At 43.9% G+C, this 22,114-nt stretch overlaps 1 protein-coding gene across 1 annotated transcript in view; it reads left to right on the forward strand.

The window, feature by feature from the left end:
* LOC125447058 (casein kinase I) overlaps nucleotides 1–22,114 on the forward strand; it is an 85,178-nt gene that overhangs the window by 743 nt on the left and 62,321 nt on the right. The gene's annotated exons all lie outside the window — the stretch shown is intronic.

The raw sequence follows: 22,114 nt of genomic DNA on the forward strand, positions 1-22,114 counted from the left end.
CTGCAAAATGTTCAAACAAGAAAGAGCCATTTCAAGACACCTAAAAGCTATGTTATTGAAAGTGGTTTAGTTGTTTTCAGCTTTTAATCAGTGCATCTGAGCCTAAAGTTTATAGGTTCAACTCTGGTGATTGTAACGAGGTCAGCGAGGTGGGCCTCATAGAATATGACTTCCCTGATTGGGGTTATTAACCTAGTCCAATCAGGGAGCCCTGGCTGACAGATATAAACAGAAATGTCAGAGGTTCTGTTCACTCTGAGAGAAAACTGGATCAGAGTCAAGGAATTTCCCCACGTAAATGAAGGGTGACGCGTTGACAGGATACTGGCTTCTGTGGAGTTATTTCAAACTTCGTCTGGTGATGTGCATCCTTGAGGGAGGTGGAGGCGCAATATTTCAAATTCAGGCCTTTGTCAGCTGGAAGGCAAAAATCCTACAGGTAGAACTTCTCCCACTCTCCCAACCAATTCTTACCCCTCAACTAAAAACAAATTGGCTGGCCATTAATATGTTGGGGGTTTTTTGGGGGAGACAGTTATGTAAAAATAGACATTTCCTACATTACAGCAGCGATTGTACTTTGTAAAGTGTTTATTTATGTATATAGCGCTTAGAACATTCTGCAGTTGTGATTGGTGCTACATAAATGCAATCTTTTCTTTTTCTGGTTGTAACTTCACAATGAAATAGGATGTTAAGTGTGTGGTAGTCTTCATCCAGCGTGATCACATAAAACAAGGGATGATGGAGATCTGAAACAATACTGGAAATTGCCAGTGAAACTCACAGAAACAGAATTAACTTTTCAGGTGAGGTGACACTTCATCAGATCTCCAGTGCTTCAGTTCTGACGAAGAGTCACCAGACTAAAAACATTTAACTATGCTTTTTCCCCACAGAATGCTGCCAGACCTGTTGAGTTTCACCAGCAATTTCTGGTTTTGATACAACAAAAAATGGGACTGTGTTCGATCACAGCTGCATGTTTACAATCAGGAATGCAGTATCTATAGTTAAAATCTGGGAGAGAATTTGATGACAGGGAGGGTGAGGTTGCGATTAGAGATTGTGGTCATTTAACACTGTTTAAATATTTTATCAGCTGGGAGCATAATGTAGAGGTGAAAGAAAGATTTAATGTGTATGTGGGAGCTCTGACAGGCAATGACGGACAAGGGAGATTCTCAGATAACTCTGTCTTACGTGGCAACAGAAAATCGTATAAATATGTAGCCCCTGCCTCAGGATTGTTTGTTTGCCAACAAAGGGACTGACATTAATTAAAGGTGAAATGTGGCTCGGCTAGTACCACAGGTAAAGAAATTCACTCATGGGACATGGGCTTCACTGACTGGACTGCCATTTATTGACCGTTCCTTGTTGCCATAGAGTCATAAAGTCATACAGCAGGGTAACAGTCCCAGCCAAATGAAAGACCATGTATTCAAAACGTTATTTTTAGAAAAGCAAAGAAACAATGTATGATAGATATTTTGTCACCTTGTTTGCCTGCTAATAACCTAGTAGGGCAGATCGTTACAGAACCTGTTGATTCTCATTCCAGTGACTTGAATGGAATGAAACTTGGGCAGTTTCTAAATAGAGGTAGACAGTCAATCCTGCTGGATCCCCACTGAGAGGGATGGAGGCAATCAGTACCTGCTTAAAATCCAGGCTCTTGATTTCTTAGAGGACAAAGGGAAAGAAAGAAAACTGGGAGGAGAAGTCAGGGACAAAAGTGATCCCGAGGATGGTAATAGCCAAAAGTGTGACTCATCTTCACAAAAAAAGGGAGAGTGTGCATGTGTGTGTGCGCGTGCGTGTGTGTGCGCGTGCGTGTGTGTGCGCGTGCGTGTGTGTGCGCGTGCGTGTGTGTGCGCGTGCGTGTGTGTGCGTGTGCGTGTGTGTGTTTGGGTGCGTGTGCGCGTGCGTGTGTGCAGAAAGAAAGTGTGGGTGAATGTCTCCCTTTCTTTCCAATCAGTGAGGGGAGGGAGGTGTTTAATCACATTCTCGTATAGGCCCTCCAAGTGTTGATACAAAGCTTAGGCAAGACTTCTTTCTAACAATTAATGAATATTTATTATTGCACCATCATATAACTGGAAGCTCCCTTTTATGTAGGGTCCAACATCTTACTGGAACTCCAACATATGACCTCTGATGTCACATTGACAACACTTCCTACCCCAGAGGTCTGTTTACACAATGGCCACCATCAAGCTCCATCTAATCTACTACACGATTCCCCAAGTATTTTTCAAGATTTCAACCCCATGTACTTTCTGAACATTATTCACTGAAACAGTTAACTTTTTTTTCCTTTTTTCATTCATGGGATGAGAGCGCACTGGCTAGGCAGCATTTATGGCCCATCCCAAATTGCTGAGAGGGCAGTTATGAGTCAACCACATTGCTGAGGGTCTGGAGTCACATGTAGGCTGGACCAAGTAAGGATGGCAGTTTCCTTCCCCAAAAGACATTAATGAACCAGATGAGATTTTCCCCAACAATCGACAGTAGATTCAAGGTCATCATTCGGTTCTTAATTTCAGATATTTTATTGAATTCAAATTCCACCATCTGCCGTGCCAGGATTCGAACCTGTGTCCCCAGAACATTATCTGCGTCTCTGGATTAACAGTCCATAGAACATAAAACATAGAACATTACAGCACAGTACAGTACAGGCCCTTCGCCTGCTGTGTTCATCCAGCTCTCCACCTTGTTATCTCGGATTCTCCAGCATCTGCAGTTCCTACTATCACTGTAGAAAACTTGTTTGGACGTATGTTTGTCAACTCAACAAAGGTCTGTTCTCATTCTGTAATAGATAAATAGCTTCTTTAATAACTTCAAAATTAGGTAAACATTGTTTCACAATGACCTTCATCAGAATGGGGATGCCTCTCCCCTCAGACCCTGAAACTTGACTTTTTATAGTCAAAAGTGTCCAGTGTTATTCCAAAGTATAATAAATCGTCTGAATCAAGAAAGAATTTAGTGTTAATATTCTTGTCTTTCTGCATCCTCGATCAATGATTCTGGTCCATCTGATCATCTTGTCTTGTAGAACCAATAAGATTCACTTTGGCAAAGTGGGTATGTGACTTCTAAGCCATCTACCTTACCTTATTCAGTTTGCTATAGTCTCTTTCACTCTGAGCTGACCCTGCATGACTTCATTTAAAAAGGTGATCTCACATTTAAAAATTGTGAGGGTGTCCGTTCTGCCACAACAAAAAAACTGAACACCCCACACCACACAATCATTTTGCCTGCGATCTTTCCTTGCACACTTCAAAATGGCCTTTTTCTCATCTGCCGTGGGTTTCTTTTTGGGTGAGGCGGCCAGCTTTTGGCCTAAATCACTGATGGGCTCAAACCAAGTCCCAGCCTGGCATCAAGACCTGTTTACCCGCTCCGCGTCGCATGTTGTGACCAGCCTGGCATCTACACTGCTGTCTGTTGGAAAATCAGTCCTTGCTTTAATGTAAATAAATCTGGGAACATCATGTTGTGGGTTATTTAGAACATCTCTGCACGTTTACATAAATCAGCTAGTCTGTGTTAATCTTCAATAATGCTGACCAAGACTTCTCATTTCTGGGATTCTCAGCTGAATTACACTCACTGACAAAAGTCTCAGGCCTGATTGACAGCTGCTAGGACAAACCCCAAATTTGCCGGTTCCATCAACGCTTTGCCTGATAAGGAAGTTTTTATCAAGGGGCCCACTGTGTCTAAGGAAGTCCTGAACTGAAACATCTCTGCTTTGTTTGTAAACTTGAGGTGGCTCTGCAAATGTGGAACTGTGGCTTTCAAACGTCCCGCCCAAGTGCTCGCAAAAAACCCTTGACACCCTCAAAATGCATAAGAAAGTATAGAACTACCACCAACACACTATTGCTTCTGAACATGCCTCAAACTACCTCACTTAGGCAAACCTTCAATTGTGCATGTATTCTATTTAATTTTTTTATTTCTTGTTGAATTTGGGACAGGACTAACACAGTTAATGGTAGGGCCCCTGTGGAGTGTTGTAGAACAGAGACACCTAGGGTACAGGAATAGTTCTTTGAAAGTCGCATCACATGTCGACAGAGTGGTAAAGAAGGCATTTAGCACATTTGCCCTCATTGCTCAGACCATTGAGTTTAGGAGTTGAGATGCTGGTGAGGCCATTTTTGGAGTACTGTGTACAGTTCTGGTCACCCTGATATAGATGGGATATAATTAAATTGGAGAAGGTGCGGAAAAGATTTACAAGGATGTTACCAGGAATGGAGGGCTTGAGTTACAAAGAGAGGCTGGATAAGCTGAAGCTGGTATGTAGGAGGTAGAGGGATGACTTTGTATGAGTTTGTAAGATCATGAGGGGCTCAAATAAGATGAATGTTGTAGGTCTTTTCCCTAGGGTAAGGAAGTTTGAAACTAGAGGGCATAATTTTAAGGTGAGAGGAGAAAGATTTAAAAGGGGCCTGAGGGGCAATGTTTTCATGCAGAGGATTGTTTGTATGTGGAATGAGGAAGTGGTAGGTGCAGGTACAGATGCAGCATTTAAAATATATTTGACAGGTACCTGGATAAAAGAGCTAAAGAGGTATATGGGCCAAATGCAGACAAATAGGACCAGTTTCATTTGGAATACTTGGTCAGCATGAACAAGTTGGACGGAAAGGTCTGTTTCTATGCTGTATGAATCTATGACTCTATTTCATCTCCTTTCGGGTTTCTAACGCAGCAGCTCGACCAATCAGGGAGCTGTTGCCAGTCAGCTTAAGAGATTCAAGGATTGATTCCTCCCTCTTTTTACTCCCAAAAAGTAATATTGTACCAGATACAATAGTTGGTTTTCAAATTGCAAAGAGTCCCTGACTCCTGAGTAAAGTGACCCAACTTTTTGTTTTAGTTTACTGTCCAAAAGAATGAGAAATACGTAGTCTCTTACAATGTGTCAGTAGTATCAGTGCTTGTTTCAGTGGCATGCCTGTGAACCAAAGGCTTACTAAGCCACCTGATCCTGGCTGTAGATGTAACTATATCAGGAGTCCCTGCCCAATAAACAGTCAGAGGTCTTCAGAACGTCATCAGTTTCCTAGAGTGACACCATAAGCTTCCCTCAATAAATACTGCAGTGGCTCAAGAACGAAGCACATCACAGTCTTCATCATGGTAATTAGGAGTGGCCAATCAATGGTGACCGAGCCAGTGATATCTACATCCTGTGGGCGAATTTCTCTTTTAAATTACAAGATGACAATTGGCTGTTAGGTTAAATGCTCTGAAGCACAACCTGGAACTCAATTGGAGGTAGGTCCAATCGATAGCAGCATGGTGGGTCAGTAGTTAGCACTGCTTCCAGGGACCCGGGTTCGATTCCAGACTCGGTCGACTGCCTGTGTGGAGTTTGCACGTTTTCCCCGTGTCTAGGTGGGTTTCCTTTGGGTGCTCAGGTTTCCTTCCACAGCCCAAGGACGTGCAGGTTGAGTGGATTGGCCATGCTGAATCGCCCATAGTACCCAGGGATGACAAAGCTAAGTGGATTAGCCATGGGATAGAGTAGGGGATGGGTCTGGGTAGGATTCTCTTCCTAGGATCGGTAACTCTCGATCCGCCAAATGGCCTCTTCCTGTACTGTAGAGAGTCTATGACGTATTTGAGAGGAGGTTGGATAATTACTTAAACAGAAGCAATGTATCATTTATGGGGACAAGGTGGGGCAATGCTCATTTGGGGAGCTAGTATAGACATGTTGGATTGAATGACCTCCTTCTGCACTGAAGCAATGCAGTGAAGCTGTCTATCTAAGTATTTATCCTACCTTTTAAAAATCTATGTTCATTCATTTATTTTCCTGTTATATTTCTTGTAAAGTATTTTTTTAAATCTGTAATAACGGGACTGTTATTCTTTGCCTAGCTTGACATTGTCGTTTAGAACTGAATGGGAGATGTTTTGGTTTTAGAGCTGTCCATTTACTGCACATAAAATCAATCGAGCAGATTAACATGACATGGACAACACAGGTACCTTCAGCCAGAAGGGAGGACTCTAAAGTTAAACACTTTGTCTTTATTCTTCTGCCTTTATATTCTATGTTTTGGTTTGTTTTTCTGTGTTTTAAGATGGCGCCGAAGAGTGGCGACACTATACAACACTTTTCACTGTGCTTTGTAACAGAATGCAATGTGACAATAAATAAATAAATCAAATCCAGAAACTGAAGCACAAAATCTTGGCTGTGGCGGGAGTGCGGCACAATTGGGAATCCCTTCTTTTAGATGGGGCATTAAACTGAGGACCTATTTTCCATCAAGTGTTTGTAAAAGGCCTGGAATGAATGAATGAATGATTTTATTGTCACATGTATTTGGGAAAATACAGTGAAAAGTGTTTTAGTTGACGCAATCTGGTGTCATTTTGGGAATAAATTGCTTAAATAGAGCTTTACCTTCTATTCAATTGACAGAAAATTATAAAGGCAGAAAAATAAGAAGTAATGTTCGACTCTAAGAATGTCCTTCTTGTCAAGCATGACTCCAGGTTTTCTTAAGATCTCTGGGGTCTCTGTAAAGTGTTCCAGTCTCCAGGCCGCAGGTTCCAGGTCTAGTCAAATTCCCAGGAGACCCCGGCTCTGCTGCCATTGTTTTACAACATCGCTATCGTGTTGATGTGGCAACTGCTCTTCCCAGGACCATAAAAAAACTACAGAAAATTGTGAACACAGCCCACTCCATCACGCAAACCGGCCTCCCATCTATTGACTCCATCTATACTTCCCACATTCTCAAAGACCCTCTCCCCCACACACCAATTATAATCTCTTCCAACCTCTTCCTTCAGGGAGATGCATAAATACACGTACCAACAGATTCAAGAACAGCTTCTTCCCTGTTGTTATTAGACTTCTGAATGGATCTCTCAAATTTCAAATCTAATGTTGATTTGGCTGATGTGCACCCCCTGTACAGCTGTAACTTTGTATTCTGCACTCTGTTCTATCACCCTGCGATCATTGGGTCTCTGTATGTTGTGAACTGCCCGCATGGCACACACTGTACATAGACAAAAGAGACAATAGCAAATCAATCAAATCACTAGGAGTCCCGATCTGGGCCCACCACGCAGCCAAGGCTACAGCTGTCGCTGTACTGACATCGCCCTGAGTCCCACTCCAGCCTCCTCTGCAGTGACCATTGATAAGAAGAAGATGAAGAAAAAGTAAAAGAAAGAAGAGGGAAAGGAAAGAGAAAAAAGGATGCAGCCGACCTGGAATGAACAGACTGAGGACCCCGAATGCTACCTACTTTGACGGCACCACCATCTGGGAGGCAGACTTATTGCAATGAAGGGGCAGGCAATTTCCAGTTTCCTGGCTAGTATTTATCACGAGCAAAATGCGCGCTGTTATCACATGGACATTTTGTGTAACTTTGCTGTGTGTGAATTAGCTACTGCATTCTCAATGCTGCAGCAACGAATATGGTATCGTTTGCTTGTCAATTCACGTGTAATTTGCACTGGCACTGATTTAGGTTAAAGTATTTGTCCACAAAGTGGAATAGAACATAGAACATAGAACAGTACAGCACAGTACAGGCCTTTCAGCACACGATGTTGTGCCGAACTTTTACCCGAAACCTAAGGTCCATCTAACGTCCATCCCTACCTTATATTATTATCCATATACCTATCTAACAGCTGCTTAAATGCCCCTAATGAGGCTGACTCCATTCCCCTCTCTGGCAATGCATTCCACGCCCCTACCACTCTCTGAGTAAAGAACCTACCTCTGATGTTTCTCCTATATCTACCTCCACTCACTTTAAAACTATGCCCCCCTCGTAATAGTTACCTCCACCCTAGGAAAAAGTCTCTGGCTGTCCACTCTATCTATACCTCTGATCATTTTGTACACCTCTATCAAGTCACCTCTCATCCTTTGTCGTTCTAAAGAGAAAAGCCCTATCTCTCTACCTTTCCTTGTAAGACCTTGCCTCCATTCCAGGCAACATCCTGGTAAATCTCCTCTGCACCTTTTCAAACGCTTCCACATCTTTCCTGTAATGAGGAGACCAGAACTGGACACAATACTCCAAATGTAGCCAAACCAGGCTTTGATATAACTAAAGCATAACTTCACAGCTCTTGAACCCAATCCCTCTATTAACGAAAGCTTACACACCATATGCCTTCTTAACAACTCTATCCACCTGGGTGGCAGCTTTCAGGAAACTGTGGACATGAACCTCATGATCCCTCTGTTCCACCACACTGCCAAGAATCTTTCCCTCAACCCTGTATTCTGCTTTCAACTTTTCAGGGTTTAACTCCATCTACCACTTCTCAGCCCAGCTCTGTATCCTATCAGTATCCCTTGTAACCTAGAACAGCCGTCCACACTATCCACAACTCAACCTACCTTTGTTTTGTCCGTGAACTTACTTACCCTTCCACTCCTACATCCAAACCATTTACAAAAATCACAAAAAGAAGAGGGCCCAGAACAGCTCCTTGTGGTACACCACTCATAACTGAGCACCATGTTGAATATTTTCTGTCCACAACCACCCTTTGTCTTCTAAGGATCAGCCAATTCTGAATCCAGTCTGCCATATTTCCCCCTGTCCCATGCCTCCTTACCTTCTGCATGAGCCTACCGTGGGGAACCTTATCAAACACCCTACTTAAATCCATGTACACCAGATCCATTGCTCTACCTGCAACAACATGTTTGGTCACCTCTTAAAGAATTCACAAGGTTTGTGAGGCACAAGTCCATGCTGGCTATCACGAATCAAACTGTGCCTATCCAAGTGATCATAAATCCTGTCTCTCAGAGCCATTTCCAATAATTTGCCCAACACTGACATAAGACTAACTGGCTTGTAATTTCCAGGTTAATTCCTATTCCCTTTATTGAACAAGGGAATGACATTTGCCTCTGTCTAATCTTCCGGCACTATACCCGTTGACAGTGAAGATGAAAAGATCATCGCCCAAGTCCCCGCAATCTCCTCCCGTGCTTCCCATAGAATCCTTGGATAAATCCCATCATGCCCGGGGGACTTACTTATCTTCAAGTTCCTCAAAATTCTTAGTACATCATCCTTACTAACATTGACCTCCTCTAGCCTACCAGCTTGTTTTACACTGTGCTCCTCTACAACTAGGTCCCTCTCAGTTGTGAATACCGAGAAAAGTATTCATTAAGGACCTCTCCTATCTCCTTAGGCTCCGTGCACAAATTCCCTTCACAATCCTTGAACAGCCCTACTCTATCTCTGGTCATTCTCTTATTTCTCACATACATGTAAAAAGCCTTGGAGTTTTCCTTGATCCTATCTGCCAAGGTTTTCTCATGCCCCCTTATAGCTCTCCTAAGCTCTTTCTTCAGCTCCTTCCTGGCTAACTTGTATGCTCTAGAGCCTTTTCCATTCCTCTTTTCCTAAACCTTACGTAAGCCTCCTTCTTCTTCTTAACCACTCGTTTGACCTCTCTTGAGAACCAGAGTTCCCTCACTCGACTGCATCTTCCCTGCCTGCTAGGGACAAATGTATTGAGCACACACAGTATGCATTTCTTAAACAATCTCCACATTTCAATAGTACTCTTTCCCGACATCATCTGTTCCCATTTTATGTTACCCAGTTCTTGCTGAACAGAATTATAATGACCCTTCCCCCAATTATAAACCTTACCCTGTTGTATGTGCCTATTCTTTTCCATGACTATTGTGAAAGTAACAGAGTCTCCTACCAACAGGTCTAACACTTGACCCGATTCATTGCCAAGCACCAAATCCAAAGCGGCCTGTCCTCGTGTTGGTCTATCTACATACTATGCCAGGAATCCTTCCTGAACGCACTGGACAAAATCCACTCCAACTAAGCTATCACAACTAAAAAAGTTTCCATCAATATTTGGAAAGTTGAAGTCACCCATGATGACAACCCTGTGACTTCCACACCTTTCCAGTATCTGTCTCCCAATCTGCTCCTCCACTTCTCTGCAACTATTAGGGGGTCTGTAAAAAAAACCCAACAAAGTGACTGCTCCTTTTTTGTTCCTGACCTCAACCAAACTAACTCTGTAAACACATCATTCTGGAACTGCCTTTCAGTAGCTGCTGTACTAGCCCTGACTAACAATGCCACTCCCCTGTCTCTTTTACCATCCTCCCTATTTCTTTTAAAGCATTTAAATCCTTGAACTTCCAACAACCATTTCTGCCCCTGAGTTACCCAAGTTTCTATCATGGCCACAACATTGTAGTTCCAACTACTGACCCGTGCTCTAAGTTCATCTGCCTTATTTCTGATACTTCTGGCATTGAAGTATACACACTTCAACCATCCGGAATCCTGTTGGTTAACACTTCATTTGGATATCATTGGTAAATTTGGTTATTTTGATATGTGCTTCACCCATGGGGAGCATTAAAAGATTGATGCATTTTTGTCTGCTAATGTTATGAAGGCAGGGGATGGGGTTAGTATAATGTGTCTATGGTATTTAGTCGCAGATCAGCGAACGAATGTTGGAACAGATTTGAGTGGCTTAAGCAGCAGCCTCCTGTCTCATGTTCCTCAGACAACCACCATTGCTGTTGATAATTTCCCACAGAAAACAGATCCTGTGAGAGAGAAAGACAAGCACACATCGTTTCTCACATATTTGGCAGACAACTCTATGGCAGTGTAACAGCTGAGGGCACGATGACCAAATAACCTCCCATTGTGAATCACATGACATCATTTAACTTTAGTAAAGATGTCACAATATGATGCCCGTCAATCTACTCTCACACCGTCATGTTCAGACTGCCACCCAGCCTCTCCAACTCCTTACCCAGATTTGCCACCAACGTTAAAGAGAAAGACGGCACGGTTTGTAAACTCGATATCCCACTGTACAATGTGTTAATGGGCAGAGATTGTGTTTTGCATAAAGACCAGGTTCAGATAAAAATCTCAAGCTTTTGAGGTATCCTTGTGATCCCACTGTAACATAGATTTGCATGTGGCACATGTATGAGAGTTTGTCATTTTGATTCTCAGAAAAACAATTTCAGCACTCTACTTTAAATGTCACTTGGGAATTGTTTATCTGGAATTATTATAAAAATAGCATTTGAAAAGAGTTCTCCTTTCATGGGAAAGTGGGAATCACTGGCTAGCCCAACGTTCTACCTCAATGTTTAATTGCCCTTGAGAAGGTGGGGGTGAGCCAACAGTCTGTGTGGGGGTGTATGTGCACCGACAGTGCTGTTAATGAGGGAATTCCAGCATTTTGACCCAGCGGCAGTGAAGGAATAGCGATATCTTTCCAAGTATACAGCTTGGAGAGGAACTTGTAGGTGCAGTGTCCCTGTGCATCTGCTACCCATGTCCTTCTAGATGGTAGAGGTCATGGCTTTAGCAGGAGTAAGTGATCTCCTCTTCAGCAATAGATGTCTGCATACACTTTGGCAAGGCCTTCGACAAGTTCCTTGATTAGTAAGGTTAGATCACATGGGATCCAGGGAGAGGTAGCCTGGTGGATAAAAAAATTGGCTTGATGGTAGGAGACAGAAGGTGATGATTGAAGTGGAAGGCATCAGGAAGATCAGACAGAACATAGGTCTGATACACTTTGGGTGTCCCAGAGTGAACATATTTTGTGGAAGGCTTGATAAGGGAGGGGAGGGGCGGTGGCATCCCGCTGAATGCGACAAAAATGGCAGCGAATAATTCTCTGCATGCAATGCTGATGAGATGGTAGGTGAGGACAAGGGGGAACCCTTATTGCTGTTGTGGGAGGGAAGTGAGGGCGTGAGGGCAGAAGCGCAGAAAATGGTTCAGACCCAGCTGAGTGCCCCGTCAACAATGGTTGGGAATCCTTCAGTTGAAGAAGAAGGTGGGCATTTTGGAGACAGAGGAACTGGGAGAATGGAATAGAGTCTTTACAGAACATAGGGTGTGAGGATGTATAGTCAAGGTAGTTGTGGGAGTCTCTATTGCAGAGGCTGAGCCCAGCTTTCAGATACCTCCTCCTGTCTTCCCCAGACCATGACCCCACTGTGGAGTATCAGGCTACCATGGTCACAACGTTCACTAACCTCATTTTATCCAATGATCTCACACCCCCCACCCCCCACCCTCCACTGACCCCATTGCCTCCAAGCTGATAGTCCCCCAAACTTGCACAGCTCACTTCTGCCTCCTTCGCAAAATTCACAAACAGGGCTGCCTGGAAGATCCATTGCTTCTGATTGCTCCTGCTCCACAGAATTCATCCCTTCCTACGTCGACTTGGTTTTTTTTTGTCCAGTCCCTTCCCACTCAGATCTCCGATTCCTCTGATACTTTATGTCAGTTTTGGAATTTCCAGTTTGCAGGCTCCAACTGCCTCCCCTTTACCATGGATGTGCAATGCCTTTACATCTCCATCCCCCACCAGGCTGCTCTCAGGGCTCTCTGCTTCTTCCTGGAAAAAAAAGACGAATGGTTCCCATCCACCACCAACCTCCTCCACTTGGCTGACCTTGTCCTAACTCCTCTCACTTTCTTCAGGCCAAAGGGGTGACCATGGGCACATGCACGGACCCCAGTTATGCCTGTCTCTTTGTGGGCTACATGGAACATTCTTTGTTCCAGTCCTGTTCTGTCCCCCACCCACAACTCCTTCTCTGGTGCATCAGTGATATCACCGATGCTGCTTCCCTCTCTTATCCAGAATTGGAAAAGTTTGTCAATTTTGCTTCCAATTTCCACCCAACTCTCACCTTCACCCAGCCCATCTCTGATTCCTCCCTTCGCCTCCTCAACATCTCTGTTTCCATTTCTGGTGACAGGCTGGGCACCAATACCCATTATAAACCCACTGACTCGCACAGTCGCCTTGACTACATCTCATCACGCCCTGCTTTTTATAAAGACTCTATTCCATTCTCCCAGTTCTTCCAACTCCGTCACTTCTGTTCTGATAATGTCGATTTCAACAAGGGGCCTCTGAAACAAGACCATCTTCCTCAACCATGGATTGCCTAGCACTGTAGTTGACACGGCACTCAGCCGTGTCCAACTTATCTCCCATGCTTCAGCCCTCACTCCTTGGCTTCCTTCCCAAGACGGTGACAGGGTCCATCTTGCCTTCACATACCATCCCACCAGCATCTACATCCAGAGGATCATCAGCCATTTCTGCCACCTCCAGCAGACACATATTCCTCTCCCCTCTCATGTCAGCCTTCCACAAGGACTGTTCGGTCTCGAACACCCTGATCTACTTTTCCTTTACTCTCAACACCCCCCTACAGCCCCATGGCACCTTCCTCTGCAACTGATGAAGGTGTAACACCTGCCCATGTACCTCCTCCTTCCTCAGTATCCAAGCACCCAATCATACCTTCCAGGTGAAGCAGCACTTCACCTGCACTTCCCACAATCTAGTCTACTGCATTTGCTGCTCACAATGTGGTCTCCTCTGCATTGGGGAAAATGAAGTGTAGACTGGGTGACCATTTCACAGAACATCTACATTCTGCTCACCAAATCTAAGACCCTGTTGCCTGTCACTTTAACACACCATCCTGTTCCCTGGCCAACATCTCTGTCTCAGGTTTGCTACAGTGTTCCAGCGAAGATCAGTGCAGGCTGGAAAAGAGGCAACTTATTTTCCACTTAGGAACTCACAGCCTCTCTGGACTCAATATCAAGTTCAACAATTTTAGGGCTTGAGGTGCCTTCTCTCATGTCCTTACCCCTTCCCTAACACACCAGGCCTTGTTATCACATGTGTCTGCTACTACACACTACCCATTGTTGGCCACTAACAGTCCCCATTGGCAGCTATTCATTTTCTTAGGCTGGTCATTATCTACTCCTTTGTCTGTCTAACTGTCCTTCTCTCTCTTTGGGCTTTGTTTCTACCTATCATTTTCTCCTTATCCTCTCTCCCCCCACCCTCTCTTCTGCATAATAAAAACACTTTATTCTATCTACCATCAGTTCTGAAGGGTCACTCAATGCAAAACATTAACTAGGATTTCTCTCCACAGATACCGCCAGACATGCTGAGCTTTTCCAACAATTTCTGTTCAATTTCTGATTTCCAGTGTCCGCAGTTCTTTTGGGTTTTTTGTATTTAAGGTCAGCCAAAGGGCCTGTTTCTGTGCTCTGTAACTCTCTGGCTCTATGACTCAATGACTCAATGATTCAATGCACCAGCCAACAGAAGTGCTTTCAGTTCCACTAACCTATTCCAGCATTCAATGGCTGAATAGTGGTTGAGAAATTCCCATGACCAGAGGGTCATTAGAGCTGTGTAGACTGGAAATATGCATTCAGGACCATGTGGAATCCTAGACATAGCAGTCTCTGTGAGTACATAAGAACTAGGAGCAGGAGTAGGCCATTTAGCCCCTGAACCTGGTCTGCCATTTATTACAATTAAGGCTGATCTCACCTTGGCCTGAACTCCACTGTCCTGCCCACTCACCATCATCCTTCAACCCACTGCAAATTAAAAATTTGTTGATCTCATCCTTAAATTCCTCAGTATCCCAGCATCCAACGCACTCTGGGGGAGTGAATTCTGCAGATTCATAACCCTTTGAGAGAAGTAATTCCTCCTCATCATCAGTTTTAAATTTACCACTCCTTAGTCTAAAACCACGATCTGTTGTCCTAAATTGCTCTACATGAGGAAACATTCTCTCTATGTCTACTTTGTCAGTCCCTGTTAGCACCTTTTCTCCCTCAATTGAATTTACTCTCATGCTTCTAAACGCTAGACAGTGCAGGCTTAAACTGCTGAATCTCTCTTCATAAGGCAAACCTCTCACCTCTGGAATCAATTGAATCAGCCTCCTCTGAATTGCCTCCAAAGTAACGACATCCCTCCTCAAGTAAGGAGATCAAAATTGCACACAATACTTCAGGTGCAGTCTCACTGATGCCTTGTTCAGTTATAGCAACACTTCCCTAAGTTTATACTTTATTTCTTTAGCAATAAATGCCTAATTACCAGAGAAATTGATGGTTTTGATAATCAGTTCCCCTGCATCTAGGACCTTCTGAAAGGGTCCATTGAGGGGGAAACATTCAGAAGATACTGCTTCAGTTAAACTGATAATTATCCAGGAAATGTTACAGGATTAAAAACCTTTTCTATCAAGTTTAGCAATGATTAACTCAGCATTCTCCTCAACAAACTACGCCTTCTTCCACTGCTCTCAAGCTCCAGGATCACAGGAACCCACGCCTAACCCAACATAATTCCACCCATCCCCTCTGTGACCTGAGCACTCACCCCAATACTCCGCCAGCTCCCTTCCCCAGCCCCTCCAGCCCAACTGCCAGACCTTGTGGCAAATAGTTGCTGCCTCTAAGCCAGTCTCCACTCATTTCACACAATCACATCCCTGGCAAACCCTGTTATCAGCCACAGCCGCCCCCTTGCCAGACTTGACAACATGTTCCCAGATGCCGGACCCAACACCTACTTCTCTGTGACTGCCAAACCCACCCTCACCACAAGGCTAACATCATCCTGGGTGACTCCCCATCTTCTGCAGTAGGTCATGACCCCATCATCTCTACCACTGGACTCGACGGCCGCTCTCCCAGCAGAACTGACACTTTCAATGCCCTGCCACTGACCCTGACCTACCCTAAACTCTCCACCACCTTACTAGCAATCCACCCAGCTGGCACCCTGGCATTTGATCCACCTGGAACCCTGCTGCACTGTCCACCTGGCACCTGGTATTCTATCTACCTGGCACACTACCAACTAGACACTGTGGTGTCCCACCCACCTGGCACTCTGGCATTCTACCTACTTGGCACCCTGGCACTCTTCCCACCTGGCATTATAACCACCTGGCGCCTCTGCACTCTATCACCTGACATTCTAACTACTTGACACCCTGACATCTACCCACCTGGCATTCTATCCACCTGACACTACCCACCTAGCATTGTATCCACATTGCACTCTAACATTCTATCCCACCCGGCACCCTGGCATTCTATTTATCTGGCACTTGACCCATTTGGCACTCTTGCAGCCAATCGACCTGACAGCCGACCTCATTAACTAAATGCCAACCTAACACCACATTTATCTCCCATATCTATGCTTTCACAGGGGCTGTTAGAGTCCCTGATTGTGCCATTGGACATTTAAATCACAGAATGTTGAACACTGTGTGAGACAGCATGGTTTCACTTTCCCTGACAATCCTGCCTTACGAGCAAACTGTTTGATTTCTGAAACACTCCGTGGTTTTGAAGGAGCTTGAGTCAGAATTGCCAGCCAGAAATGTGATGCCCAGTTCTAACAAGGAAAGGTGTAGAGCAAGAGTACAAGCTAACCATGACTGCCACCCCTCATAATCTCTGGTCCTAAACTCAACGCCATTTATCCAGTTTGGAATCATAACCTCGAATATCTTTTCCAAAAAAATTACTCTGTTATCAGTTGACTCCTCAGCCTCAATGGCAGAAGAAACTTCCAGATTCCTAGAAATCTTAATGCCAAGAGGTGCTGCCTACCATTATATTTTGAGTGACTTGAATCTAATTTTAAGGTTATGTTCCATATTCTGAACCCCCCTCACCAGAAGAAATAGCTTCTCCCCATCTACAATATTGATCTAGGCCCAGAGTCTCAAGATGGGGTCAAAATGAAGAAGGGGCAGGGAGAAATGGTGATTGGAAGATTATGGCAGGGTTGCCAAGTGTGATTGGTCAGTTAATTTACATGACCTCCTACCAGTGGGTGTCCAACATGTCTGCCTCACAGCGCCCCTCCTTCACTCAACAATTGGAAAGTGAACGGAATCTTGGACTCATGATGAGATCATTACTGATTTATCAGAAAGACCTTGCACATCCATCTCCAATGTATTTTACAACAAGCCAACAACAGCGTACCAAGGTGATGAATAAAATGCAGAAAAACTACTGTGACAGTTAGTGACTTTTTCTCCAGGAATTCTTGTCCCCAGTGGTATCCTGGAGGCTCCAGGAAAATTGTGGAGAGTTAGCAAACCTAATTTCTCATACCAGCTATCATGACCAGCAATAGCTAAGGGAGAGTGCCAATTAACCTGTAAATGTTTGTTGTTTGAAGTTGCCACCATTGTTTGAAAGATGTTCATTTCATATCCCCAAAGGGTATCATGGTGGAGGTTACAATTGAGAACGCCTCTTATTGATTGAGATCATTAACTGTGACTGCAAGGTTCTACCCTGCTTTACAAATCATCAGTAAATGTTGCAGTCTGTACTCTTGTAGCATTTTTTTAAAAACTGGCCATACAACCCAGTTATCTCTTGCAGGATCTACAATCCGGATCATAGATTCAAGATAAGTTAAGGATTAGAGGGGACATGAGTCATGGAGTCTTGGAACAGGCCCTTCAGCCCAACTCATCCGTGCCAACCAGATTTCCCAAACTCAAATAGTCCCATTTGCCTGTGTTTAGTCCCTATCCCTCCAAACCTTTCCTATCCATGTACCTGTTGAAATGTCTTTTAAATGTTGCAATTGTACCAGCCTCTACCACCTCCTCTGGAAACTCATTCCATATACATGCCACCCTCTGTGTGAAAAAGATGCCTTTACTGTCCCTGTTAAATCTTGCCTCTCTCTTAAACCTTATCCCCTCTGGTATGGACCCTCTTAATCTGCAGAAACCTTGGATATTCACCTTATCTAAGCCCCAAACCTCCATAAGGTCACCCCTCACCCTCCAACGCTCCAGGGAAACAAACCCCAGCCTATCCAGTCTCTCTTTAAAACTCAAGCCTTCCCATCCTAGTAACAGCCTCTAAGGTTTTTTTTTGCTCCATTTCCAGGTTAACAACATCCTCCCTACAGTATAGCAGCCAGAATTGTAAGCAGTACTCCAAATGTGGCCTCACCAATGCCTTGTACAGCAGTAACATAACAATCCAACTCCAGTACTCAGTGCTCTGACCAGTGAAGACAAGCGTGCCAAATGTCTTCTTCACCACCCTGTCTGTCTATGATGTTACTTTGCAGGATCTATGTACCTGTACCCCTAGGTCTCTCTGTCCCAGGGCCTTACCATTAACAGTGATGATTCCAGCCCTGGTTTGCCTTACCAAAATGCAACACCTCACATTTATCTGCATTCAACTTCATCCGCCATTCCTCAGCCCACTGGCCCAGTTAATCAAGATCCCGTTGTACTCTTAGACAACCTTCTTCACCGTCCAATATGCCATTGCAAGCTTACTAACCATGCTTCCTATATTCTCATCCAAATCATTCATATAAATAATGAACAACAGCAGACCCAGCACCCATCCTTGCAACATATCGATGGTCACAGGCTTCCAGTCTGAACAATAACCCTGTACCACCACCCGCTGTCTCCTACTGCCTAAACAATTTTATATCCAATTGGGTAGCCCTCCCTGGACCTGATGTGATCTAACCTTACAAACCAGTCCACCATGCAGAACCTTGTCAAAGGTTTGCTAAAGTCCAAGTAGACAATGTCTACTGCTCTGCTTTCATCTATCTTCATGGTGACCTCTTCAAAAAACGTCAATCAAATTTACGAGATATGATTTCCACACGCTAAGCCATGCTGACTATCCTTAATCCTTGCCTTTCCAAATGCATGTGGATCCCGTCTCTCAGAATCCCTTCCAACAACTTACTCACCATTAACGTCAGGCTCACCAGTCTGTAGTTCCTTTGATTTTTCTGACAGCCTTTCTTAAATAATGGCACAACATTAGCCACCCTCCAGTCTTCCAGCACCTCACCTGCAGCTGTTGATGACACAAACATTTTTGCTGCAGGTCCCATAATTTATTCTCTAACTTCCCACAATGTCTTCGTGTACACTTGATCAGGTCCTGGGGATTTATATGCCTTTCTGTACTTTAACACCTCCAGCACCTCCTCTTCTGTAATATCAACGTCACTATTCATTTCCCTGAGTTCCCTAGCTTCCATGTCTTTCTCCATGGTAAGTACCGATGAGAAATATTCCTTTAGGATTCCACCCATCTCCTGTAGCTCCACACATAGATGACCTTGTTGATCTTTAGGGGACCTTATTGTCTCCCTCGTTACTCTTTCACCTTTAATATACTTATAGAATCTCTTTGGATTCTCCTTTACTCTGTCTGCTATAGCTATCTAAGGGCCCCTTTTTGCCCTCCTGATTTCCCTCTTAAGTGTAATCCTACGCCTGCTATACTCTTCAAGGGACTCACTCAGTCCCAGTGGACTATACCCGACATCAGCCTCCTTTTTCTTCACCAGAGCCTCAGTGTCTCTAGTCTGGTGTTCCCTAAACTGCCAGCCATGCTATGAGGAAAATGTTTTTCATGCAGAGGGTGGTAGGTGTCTGGAATTCATTTCTGGAATTGGTGGCAGAGGCAGAGACACTAAACTCTTTCAAATATTACCTGGATCTGCATTTAAGGTGCCGTAAGCTGCAGGGCTATGGGTCATGTGCAGGAAAATGGGATTAGGCAGGGTGACTGGATGTCTTTGGCATGGACAAGATGGGCCAAATTGCCCCCTTCTGTGCTGTATTGTTTCTATAGTTCCTAAGGTTCTAGAATCTTGCTTTGTGGTTGATTGGTCACAGTATTTGATGCTGTAGTGACTGCATTTCAGTATCAGTTGAGAGGTAATTCCTACATTACCTGAAGTCATGATGGGGTGCTATGTAAATGCAATTTCTTTACATCTGAGCTGTTCTCAGCAGAGGGCAACTGGAAGAGATGCTCATGTCATATTTCTAATTAGGAAGATCCTCTTCCCTTGACTGTGTGTCGGCATATTTGGTTTACAATGATAGAGGAAAACAAGAAGAAGGTATTGTCTCAAATAAGATGGAGTTTATTGCATAACAGCATCTAGTACACGTTATGTTCGCTAGATAGACATTGTTACATTGAGGTGACCAAACAGAAAGATGAAGGCAGAGTGGTAGACATTGTCTACATGGACTTTAGCAAGGCCTTTGACAAGGTTCTGCATGGTAGATTGGTTAATCAGGCTAGATCACATGGGATCCAGAGGCAGCTAGCCAATTGGATACAAAATTGGCTTTGACAGAGGGTGGTGGTAGAGTGTTGATGTTCAGACTGGAGGCCTATGACCAGCAGTGTGCTGCAAGAATTGGTGCTGGGTCCGCTGTCATTCGTCATTTGTATAAATGAGACATACAGCTGATACATATGTCCCATTCAAAACTACAGTTACTCTCCCAATGTTCCTAATCAAGACCAGCCAACATTTTCAGATTTTGTGGACCTTAATGCAGCCTCTAACATTAAAACCCTTTCAGAATATCATAATGGGAATATTGGCTGCAATAATCCAGAGTCTCAGACTCATATTCTTGAGGACATGGGTTCACCTCCACTACAGCAGATGGTGGAATTTTAACAGCAATATTTTATTAACCATAATTAATATCACTATTTTAATAGGAGTCCAGGAGCAGAGAAACCAGGGATGCACACATGAACGAGTCATTAATGATGCAGGACAAGTAGAGAGAGCAGTTAATAAAGCACGCATTACACAAGGCTTCACTAACTGGAGCATGGAGTGTAAGAGCAGGGAGATTGTGATGAAACTATGCAGGACACTAGCTAGACTTCAGCTGGAATACTGTGTGCATTTCTGGGCATCAAACTTTAGGAAGGATGTGAACCCACTGGAGAAAGTGCAGAAGAGATTTACAAGAATGAACTCCAATGAGGAACAGCATGACAGGAATATTCAACAGATCAATCAAAATCAAGATCAGAATCAAGATCAACAGTTCTCACGCCAAAGACCTAACAATCTTCCGGAGAACACGCAGGGAAGAAGTGCATAACCTCCTAACTGCCTGGATTTGTCAAACTCAGAGGGAGATGAAGCTGTAATAAATACAGTTATATATGCAAATGTAAAATTTCTATAAAAAGAAGCTTAAGCAGAGGGACTCTATATGCTCATGGTTCCCATAGGGTTAATGTTGGAGATTGCAGTGAGCTCCACCCAAATCAGATGATCTAATTGTGTTTTGGGTGAGGAAAGAGGAACCAAATTTGGGATCCTAACGGAGGTAGAGGAGTTGTCAATATCTCCTGACAGTCTTGGTTGTTATGTCTAACCAGCCAGTGTAACATATACTTATTGCTATCATATCATAAACACATCTTAAGACAAGTGCTTCATCTCATTATGATTCACTAATGCTTTATCCTCCACCACTATTAACTAAATAGGTCCTTAAAACCAGCATAGAACAGAAACTTGATAGAGTCAATCCCAAACATTAACTGCTCGTGGCTTGTTCCACAGCACTGCCAACAATGACTGTGAAATTTTCATCGATTGTTGTGAAAGTCTACCTGGTTTATCAATGTCCTTTACAGAAGTGGTGTGATGTCCTTATCCAGTCTACCCTTCTGTTGATTCCAGATCCATAGTGGTGTGTTTAACTCGAACTGCCCTCTCAAAGGCTCCAAACAAGCCACCCACATTCAAGTTCAATTAGAGGTGAACTGCAAATGCTGGCCTTGCCAATGATGCCCATTTCCCATGAAAACAATAAAGTTGAAAACTATTGAAAGCACTTTAATGGACAAGAGATGACTGAAGAAGTGGATGAAAAAATCGGCCAGCTTTTGCTGTCTCGAAAGTTTCCATGTGACACACTTCCTTGGAGCAGGATTGGTGCCAGACTGGAACCTGGCTACCATCTCTTCCCAGCCCCGCCTTCATTTTGGTCCCAGTTCAGCCCATGAAAGTGTGGGCCTAAAAGTGTTATATAGATAGAGAGAAGCTATTTCCTCTGCTGATTGAGGGTGGGGGAGATCAGAACAAGCATAACCTTAAAACTAGTATCAAACCTTGGAAAGTGAGCAGCATCTCTTCATACAAAGATTTCTACAAATCTGGAATTCTCTGCCCTAAAAAAACTGTCATTGCTTCCAATGGGATTAGGGAAAGGATCACGTTCCCTACCTCTGTAATCTTCTCCAGCCTCACTACCCTCTAAAATACTTGTGCTCCTTCTGATTCTGACCTCAAACTTTAATCACCTCAGAGTTGCCTGCCCTGACTTCAGATC

This window comes from Stegostoma tigrinum, chromosome 38 (genome assembly GCF_030684315.1).
Source record: "Stegostoma tigrinum isolate sSteTig4 chromosome 38, sSteTig4.hap1, whole genome shotgun sequence".
NCBI lineage: Eukaryota > Metazoa > Chordata > Chondrichthyes > Orectolobiformes > Stegostomatidae > Stegostoma > Stegostoma tigrinum.